The sequence below is a fragment of the Salmo trutta genome, chromosome 12 (genome assembly GCF_901001165.1).
Source record: "Salmo trutta chromosome 12, fSalTru1.1, whole genome shotgun sequence".
Taxonomy (NCBI): domain Eukaryota; kingdom Metazoa; phylum Chordata; class Actinopteri; order Salmoniformes; family Salmonidae; genus Salmo; species Salmo trutta.
This window is the reverse complement of record NC_042968.1, coordinates 47,131,088-47,140,405: the sequence shown is the minus strand read 5'-3', so window position 1 is coordinate 47,140,405 and position 9,318 is coordinate 47,131,088. Positions and strand designations below refer to the sequence as shown.

The 9,318-nt window shown below is 46.3% G+C and overlaps 1 long non-coding RNA gene across 1 annotated transcript; it reads right to left on the bottom strand.

The window, feature by feature from the left end:
* LOC115203690 (uncharacterized) lies at positions 1-5,491 on the bottom strand. The gene is made up of 3 exons (XR_003880220.1): positions 5,418-5,491; positions 2,950-3,058; positions 1-1,141 (listed from the first exon to the last, which is right to left on the bottom strand). It is a non-coding gene; the product is annotated as an uncharacterized LOC115203690 (long non-coding RNA).
* Positions 5,492-9,318: the final 3,827 nt, after the last annotated feature.

The window sequence follows — 9,318 nt, the reverse complement described above, 5'->3', positions numbered from 1 at the left end:
TAGAGTTTAAATGTCATTTAATTTCAACGTTCTGGATTGTAAGAAACATTTACATGATTTTGCAGGGATTAGTTTCAGGCTGTATATACCAATGAATGGTGTCTTACAGCCTGATGAATCAGACTACCCTTATTGCTACTATTCATTTCCAATGAAGGGTAGTACCTCTCAATAGCATTCCACATCTCTGCTCTGACAAAACAACCTCCTCTAAGTCCAATATCTATATTAGAGGTAGGCAGTATCAACCCTTTAACCCGTCTCAAATGGTGACAGAGGATAAACTACAACAGAGCTCTGATGCTGTGGCTACAGCTGCTAGAGGACCCTAAGGCTTCAGTTATGGTGCTAAATAACACAAGGGTTAGGGTTAACCCCTACCCCTAAGGCTTCCGTTATGGTGCTACTAACACAAGGGTTAGGGTCAACTCCTACCCCTAACCCTAAGGCTTCAGTTATGGTGCTAAATAACACAAGGGTTAGGGTTAACCCCTACCCCCTAACCCTAAGGCTTCAGTTATGGTGCTAAATAACACAAGGGTTAGGGTTAACCCCTACCCCCTAACCCTAAGGCTTCAGTTATGGTGCTAAATAACACAAGGGTTAGGGTTAACCCCTACCCCCTAACCCTAAGGCTTCAGTTATGGTGCTAAATAACACAAGGGTTAGGGTTAACCCCTACCCCCTAACCCTTAAGGCTTCAGTTATGGTGCTAAATAACACAAGCAAACATGAACTAAAAAGACATACACTTTATTTGGAATCAGCGGGGCACACAGTTTGCTATAAAAATCCACAGGTATATTGTGGCTTGGTGGTCATCATGCTACACTATAGAATAATGTTCAGAATGAGACATGCAGAATCAACGTGGGCAAACCGCTAAATCCTTCGCTCTATTAATTCAATCAGGTAGATAGTTTATTACGGTCGAATCCAATAAGCCACAACGAGCAGTGTGATTTGCCATAAGGGAAAAATGTAGGAATCTAAAATGTAGAGATCCGTTCTCATAACATCAAGAAGAAGTCCTGTGACACAATGGGACGGGTGTCTGACTTCTGGATGTTATTTGGACTTGGGGTCATGACCTTCCTTGTCAGCTGCCCTTCTCTGCTTCTGCTGCATTATCTCTGCATCCCTACAAGGAATGGGGTGCATGTGAGATGCAACATCCTCAGACTCATGGCCATATAATATAACTCCTTGGGCCAGTTTCCCGGAGCCAGATAACACCTACTCCTGGGAAAGAAAGCATGTTCAATGGAGAATCTCCAGGACAAGGCCACATCTGGGTCCCAGGAAACCACACCTTCATTATTAAACTGAAATCAATCATATGACGGATTCCTTTGTGATGACTACACTGCTAAGAGGAATGCAATGAAAATCAAGCTTTAGATTCAAGCTTTAGGTCAGGTGTATTAAGACTGAACACTATCTAGATACCTCAGCTAGTATATAGACTGAACACTATCTAGATACCTCAGCTAGTATATAGACTGAACACTATCTAGATACCTCAGCTAGTATATAGACTGAACACTATCTAGATACCTCAGCTAGTATATAGACTGAACACTATCTAGATACCTCAGCTAGTATATAGACTGAACACTATCTAGATACCTCAGCTTGCGTGCAGCAGCAGACAACCCATCCTCACTCTTCTTGCCCTTGGTCTGGTCTGCTTGCTTCTTGGCATTCTTCGCTCGGGCAAGTTCACGCTGGTTTCCTCCTGCAACCCAGAGAAACACAACAACAAAAGAGGATGAGAATGTGCGTTACACAGGAGAAGACGGACTTGGCGCTCCGGTACCGCTTGCAGTGCGGTAGCAGAGAGAACAGTCTATGACTAGGGTGGCTGGAGTCCTGGATGGCAGGAAGCTTGGCCCCATTGATGTACTGGGCCGTACACACTACCCTCTATAGTGACTTGTGGTCGGAGGCCGAGCAGTTGCCATACCAGGCAGTGATGCAACCAGTCAGGATGCTCTCGATGATGCAGCTGTAGAATCTTTTGAGGATCTGAGGACCCATGACAAATCTTTTCAGTCTCCTGAGGGGGAATAGGTTTTGTCGTGCCCTCTTCACGACTGTCTTGGTGTGCTTGGACCATGTTAGTTTGTTGTTGATGTGGATGCCAAGGAACTTGAAGCTCTCAACCTGCTCCACTACAGCCCCGTCGATGAGATGCTCGGTCCTCCTTTCCCTGTAGTCCACAATCATCTCCTTTGTCTTGATCACATTGAGGGAGAGGTTGTTGTCCTGGCACCACACGGTCAGGTTTCTGACCTCCTCCCTATAGGCTGTCTCGTCATTGTCAGTGATCTGGTTGATGCTTATTTATATAACCCTCTTAGGCCTCACTCCCCCCCTATCTGAGATACCTACTGCAGCCCTCATCCTCCCCATACAACACCCGTTCTGCCAGTCACATTCTGTTAAAGGTCCCCAAAGCGCACACATCCTTGGGTCGCTCCTCTTTTCAGTTCGCTGCAGCTAGCGACTGGAACGAGCTACAACAAACACTCAAACTGGACAGTTTTATCTCAATCTCTTCATTCAAAGACTCAATCATGGACACTCTTACTGACAGTTGTGGCTGCTTTGTGTGATGTATTGTTGTCTCTACCTTCTTGCCCTTTGTGCTGTTGTCTGTGCGGATTCCTTTGTGATGACTACACTGCTAAGAGGAATGCAATGAAAATCAAGCTTTAGATTCAAGCTTTAGGTCAGGTGTATTAAGACTGAACACTATCTAGATACCTCAGCTAGTATATAGACTGAACACTATCTAGATACCTCAGCTAGTATATAGACTGAACACTATCTAGATACCTCAGCTAGTATATAGACTGAACACTATCTAGATACCTCAGCTAGTATATAGACTGAACACTATCTAGATACCTCAGCTAGTATATAGACTGAACACTATCTAGATACCTCAGCTTGCGTGCAGCAGCAGACAACCCATCCTCACTCTTCTTGCCCTTGGTCTGGTCTGCTTGCTTCTTGGCATTCTTCGCTCGGGCAAGTTCACGCTGGTTTCCTCCTGCAACCCAGAGAAACACAACAACAAAAGAGGATGAGAATGTGCGTTACACAGGAGAAGACGGACTTGGCGCTCCGGTACCGCTTGCAGTGCGGTAGCAGAGAGAACAGTCTATGACTAGGGTGGCTGGAGTCCTGGATGGCAGGAAGCTTGGCCCCATTGATGTACTGGGCCGTACACACTACCCTCTATAGTGACTTGTGGTCGGAGGCCGAGCAGTTGCCATACCAGGCAGTGATGCAACCAGTCAGGATGCTCTCGATGATGCAGCTGTAGAATCTTTTGAGGATCTGAGGACCCATGACAAATCTTTTCAGTCTCCTGAGGGGGAATAGGTTTTGTCGTGCCCTCTTCACGACTGTCTTGGTGTGCTTGGACCATGTTAGTTTGTTGTTGATGTGGATGCCAAGGAACTTGAAGCTCTCAACCTGCTCCACTACAGCCCCGTCGATGAGATGCTCGGTCCTCCTTTCCCTGTAGTCCACAATCATCTCCTTTGTCTTGATCACATTGAGGGAGAGGTTGTTGTCCTGGCACCACACGGTCAGGTTTCTGACCTCCTCCCTATAGGCTGTCTCGTCATTGTCAGTGATCTGGTTGATGCTTATTTATATAACCCTCTTAGGCCTCACTCCCCCCCTATCTGAGATACCTACTGCAGCCCTCATCCTCCCCATACAACACCCGTTCTGCCAGTCACATTCTGTTAAAGGTCCCCAAAGCGCACACATCCTTGGGTCGCTCCTCTTTTCAGTTCGCTGCAGCTAGCGACTGGAACGAGCTACAACAAACACTCAAACTGGACAGTTTTATCTCAATCTCTTCATTCAAAGACTCAATCATGGACACTCTTACTGACAGTTGTGGCTGCTTTGTGTGATGTATTGTTGTCTCTACCTTCTTGCCCTTTGTGCTGTTGTCTGTGCCCAGTAATGTTTTTACCATGTTTTGTGCTGCTACCATGTTGTGCTGCTGCCATGTTGTGTTGCTACCATTGTTGTTGTCATGTGGTGTTGCTGCCATGTTGTGTTGCTGCCATGTTGTGTTGCTGCCATGTTGTGTTGCTGCCATGTTGTGTTGCTACCATTGTTGTTGTCATGTGGTGTTACTACCATGCTGTGTTGTCATGTGTTGCTGCCACCATATTGTGTTGTCTAGTGTTGCTGCCATGCTATGTTGTCTTAGGTCTCTCTTTATGTAGTGTTGTGGTGTCTCTCTTGTCGTGATGTGTTTTGTCCTATATATATATTTTTTTTAATTCACCCAAGTCTTAAAATGGGCAAAAGAACACTGGTTAAGCTGGAACACAAGCCCATTGCAAATGAATGGAATGGAACGTTCGCAGAGTGACGCTTAGAATTCAATTTCGCCTAAATGGCACAAAAAATGGATACCTTTTTATTTTACCACTACAATCTGTTCTTAGGACCAAACTGAAAAATAACAACTTGTGTAGAAAGTAAACATCCGTGCTTACATAAGTGCGCTTATGACTACATAACGAAGTAGGAAAACATTGCAACTACTTCTGGTCTAGCGTTTGATGACAACTGAATACACTGCCCTGCCTTACATAATTAGAAAGAGGAAATTCTCATGTCCGACTTGAAAAAGTAAAAATATAAACATTGCGAGGTATTTGGCAAAATAGACAGACACCTATATTCCCCTATAGGAAACAATGGGACGAGCTGAGTTGACTGAGTTTCCATCTGAACTACCAACAACGTGGCAGGTCTCATTGTCAACAATAGAACGCAGGCATTGTGACGTAGAACAATAAACTGAGAACAGAACGCTGGTGACGCGCAGCTCAATAGAACTACGGCAAGAGGCTGGGTCATACGGGCTCCACGGCGGATGCAATTAACTCGTTTTATCAGGAAAAAACAGCGTTAAAAATGTCATGTGTCCAGCCTAACAGAAACAAACCCTTACTATTTCAGACAACTTGTCATTCGATGGCTAGCTACATTCGCTAACGTTAGGCCACCAAAGTAAACAAGCACTAGGTTTGCAAGGCTAAACGTGTAATTTTTAGGCGAGGGAAATGCGATAACAGACCAATGGCTGGCTGTTTGGCTGGAGATACTGTAGATAGCCAACGTTAAAGAAAGCCGGATAGCTATTAAGTAGCGAACCTAACCTTGCTAGCTAGCCATTGCTAGAACGTCTCTGGCCAAAGCACAACGCATTTGCCATGGATGGCGTAGAGGCGGCAGCTAGAAATGATCCGTTAGCAAACTAACCGAAATTATATCACACATGAAATGAAGTCAATCGTACAGTTAAAGAATATGGTGATACCCACTGGTCATTATTCCGATTTTGATGCTTTCAGAATAGTAGATAAGCTCACCCAAAGGGCCGCCGACAGCTGGTAGCTACTTTCCTGAACCTGACGTCACAACAACGCCGTACAGAAATCTCGCGATAACACAGCAGTCAAACGTGAGGAAGAGAGGCATGTAACACATCATCTTTGGTGTTATGAAACAAGTTCTGCATATGTGAAACCTCTAAATAATTGGAAAGATGCTCCATTGTAATAAGTGTAAATGTGGTGACAAAGTACAATTTAATAGTATTTAAAAACAGCTAGTTACACATTAATCACAATGTATCTGTCTCCTGAAGGTATCTAACAGTTCCCCATGAATGGGATACAGTGTTACATGTAGGCCTACAGCAGAGGACAGTGTAACCAGCCACATGAAACAGGAGTACTGGAGCCCGTAGACACACAGGACTGGAGCCCGTAGACACACAGGACTGGAGCCCATAGACACACATGACTGGAGCCCATAGACACACAGGACTGGAGCCCATAGACACACAGGACTGGAGCCCATAGACACACAGGACTGGAGCCCATAGACACACAGGACTGGAGCCCATAGACACTGGAGCCCGTAGACACACAGGACTGAAGCCCATAGACACACAGGACTGGAGCCTGTAGACACACAGGACTGGAGCCCATAGACACACAGGATTGGAGCCCATAGTCACACAGGACTGGAGCCCGTAGACACACAGGACTGGAGCCCGTAGACACACAGGACTGGAGCCTGTAGACACACAGGACTGGAGCCCATAGACACACAGGACTGGAGCCCATAGACACTGGAGCACGTAGACACACAGGACTGGAGCCCGTAGACACACAGGACTGGAGCCCATAGACACACAGGACTGGAGCCCATAGACACACAGGACTGGAGCCCGTAGACACAGGACTGGAGCCCGTAGACACACAGGACTGGAGCCCGTAGACACACATGACTGGAGCCCATAGACACACAGGACTGGAGCCCGTAGACACACAGGACTGGAGCCCATAGACACTGGAGCCCGTAGACACACAGGACTGGAGCCCATAGACACACAGGACTGGAGCCCATAGACACACAGGACTGGAGCCCATAGACACACAGGACTGGAGCCCATAGACACACAGGACTGGAGCCCATAGAGACACAGGACTGGAGCCCATAGACACACAGGACTGGAGCCCATAGACACACAGGACTGGAGCCCATAGACACACAGGACTGGAGCCCATAGACACACAGGACTGGAGCCCATAGACACACAGGACTGGAGCCCATAGACACACAGGACTGGAGCCCATAGAGACAGAACGAGTACAGTGAGGGGCCTTTAGGTGACCTCTTTGTAGGAACAGTCACGCTAGCAGGACCAGATGAGGACTGGACTTCTACCTACAAGACTAATGGAACTGACATTGTATTCAAACTTGACACTGGAGTACAGCTCAACATCATTCCAGAGACTGCATTGTTACGGTTACAGGTAAAACCAGTGGTAAACACAAAACAAAGGATAATACTGAAAGCTTACAGTGGTAAAGCAATTGCACATTGGTGCTGGAGGTAGATGATCAAGGTTCCTTTAGTCATAGTAATGGGAGAAAAAACAGCCATCATTGGGTTCAAGCCATGTAACTTACTCGGTCCAGTGAAACAGGTTCAGGATGCAGATGTTTTTCAGGAAATAGGAAACCTCAAGGTGCAGCACAAAATGGAGTTAGAGCAGCCAAACAGAGCAGTGATCCATGCACCTAGAAAGGTCCCTTTATCACTAAGAGACCAGCTAAAAGCAGAGCTACTGAGGCTAGAGGCCTTAGATATCCTAGACACAGTAGAAGAGCCTACTGAATGGGTCCACTCACTAGTAATAGTGGAGAAGAGAGACGCTCGCTCAGACTGTGTATGGTTCCAAAAGAGCTCAACAAGTATGAGCTGCCGACCAGACGGGAGATATTCAGGTACATAGCAGGGGTTAAATACTTCTCAAAGCTAGACGCCTCCTCATAACCTTATTGGGTGAAAAACTAAGATGTGAAGATGTTCAGATGGACCAGAGCAAAGTGACAGCCATAAGGAACCGTCTACCGATCAAGAGGGTATACAAAGGTTCTTAGGTGGGGTTAACTAATTTGTCCCTAAGCTGGCAACTCCCAGCAGTCAGATGAGACGTCTACTGTGTAAAACTACAGAGTGGTGTGGAACAGTGATCACCAGAAAGAGTTGGAGGAGCTCAAGGCATTAATCATGCATACTGAGCATGCAAGCACAAAACCAACATCTCACCAGATACCTTGGTCTCCCGAGTGGCACAGCGGTCTAAAGCACTGCATCTCAGTGCAAGAGGTGTCCAGGCTGTATCATATCTGACTGTGATTGGGAGTCCCATAGGGCAGCGCACAATTTGCCCAGCATCGTCCAGGTTTGGCCGGGGTAGGCCGTCATTGTAAATAACAATTTGTTCTTAATAACTGACTTGCCGGGTTAAATAAAAGGTTAAAAAAAGGTGCAATGTTGTTACAGCAGTATGTCACTAGTTGGTGCCCAGTCGTATATGCCTCCAGGGCTCTGACAACTTCTGAGTGTAACTATGCTCAGATTGAGAAAGAGGCACTGTCATATGCATGTGAGAAATCCTATGTGTTTATGTGGTGAAACATCATAAACCTTCGGTTACTATTGTAAAGAAGAGTCTAACATATTCACCACCAAGGGTACAGAGACTGTTTCTACAACTACAGAAATATGACTTGCAACTCGAGTACAGGCCAGGGAAAGAGTTGTTAGTGGCAGACACATTGTCCAGAGCTTTAGACAGTTTAGAACCAAACCAGATATACGAGCAGGACGAGACCATACATGGAAACCTTATCAGAAAGAGTTGCCCCGTCTCAGATGAAACGTGGACAGTCATTTCACCTGCTACTGCAGAAGATGAGTGCTAACACTCATTAGTAACTGATTCTGAGCTGGTTTTGAAGTTAGAATGGGTAACTGATTCTGAGCTGGTTTTGAAGTTAGAATGGGTAACTGGTTCTGAGCTGGTTTTGAAGTTAGAATGGGTAACTGGTTCTGAGCTGGTTTTGAAGTTAGAATGGGTAACTGGTTCTGAGCTGGTTTTGAGCCGTGGTTATAGGCCAACCCAGGATTGGCGGACAGCTGTGACCATTTGCTGGACTGTAAATGACGTGTATGTGTAGCATATAAACCTTGTGGTTGTTTTGAACAAGGCATCTATATACGGGAAATTCTAGTTTCCTCTGGATCTCTGTTATATCTTCTTGTCTAAGAAATAATACAGAAAACAACTGTTCTTTAAAACACAAGTCCTTTTTTATCCAAGGTAACCAGAGCCGTACAGGTATAGTGCTTTGAGCTGGAATCTCCCGCTCTCCAGCTGCTGTGCCCGGGCTGCGCGTCCCCTAAGTGGTCATGTGACCTCCGAATCTCCCGCTCTCCAGCTGCTGTGCACAGGCTGCGCGTCCCCTAAGTGGTCACGTGACCTCCGATACAACATGCCACATCATCCCGTTATCAGGATAGGCCTTTTCCCTTATAACATAAAACAATAACAATTCTCTATAAATCCTAGTTACAATTATTTGCATAGTGAACACCGCATTTCAGAAACACATTTCTACTTCCTCAATCAGCCTCTGAGGTGCTTTTACTTCTCTACCTGACCGTCTCATTTCAACAGCCTGCCCTGGTGGGTCTGGGCTTCTCTACCTGACCGTCTCATTACAACAGCCTGCCCTGGTGGGTCTGGGCTTCTTTACCTGACCGTCTCATTTCAACAGCCTGCCCTGGTGGGTCTGGGCTTCTCTACCTGACCGTCTCATTACAACAGCCTGCCCTGGTTGGTCTGGGCTTCTCTACCTGACCGTCTCATTTCAACATCCTTCCCTGGTGGGTCTGGGCTTCTCTACC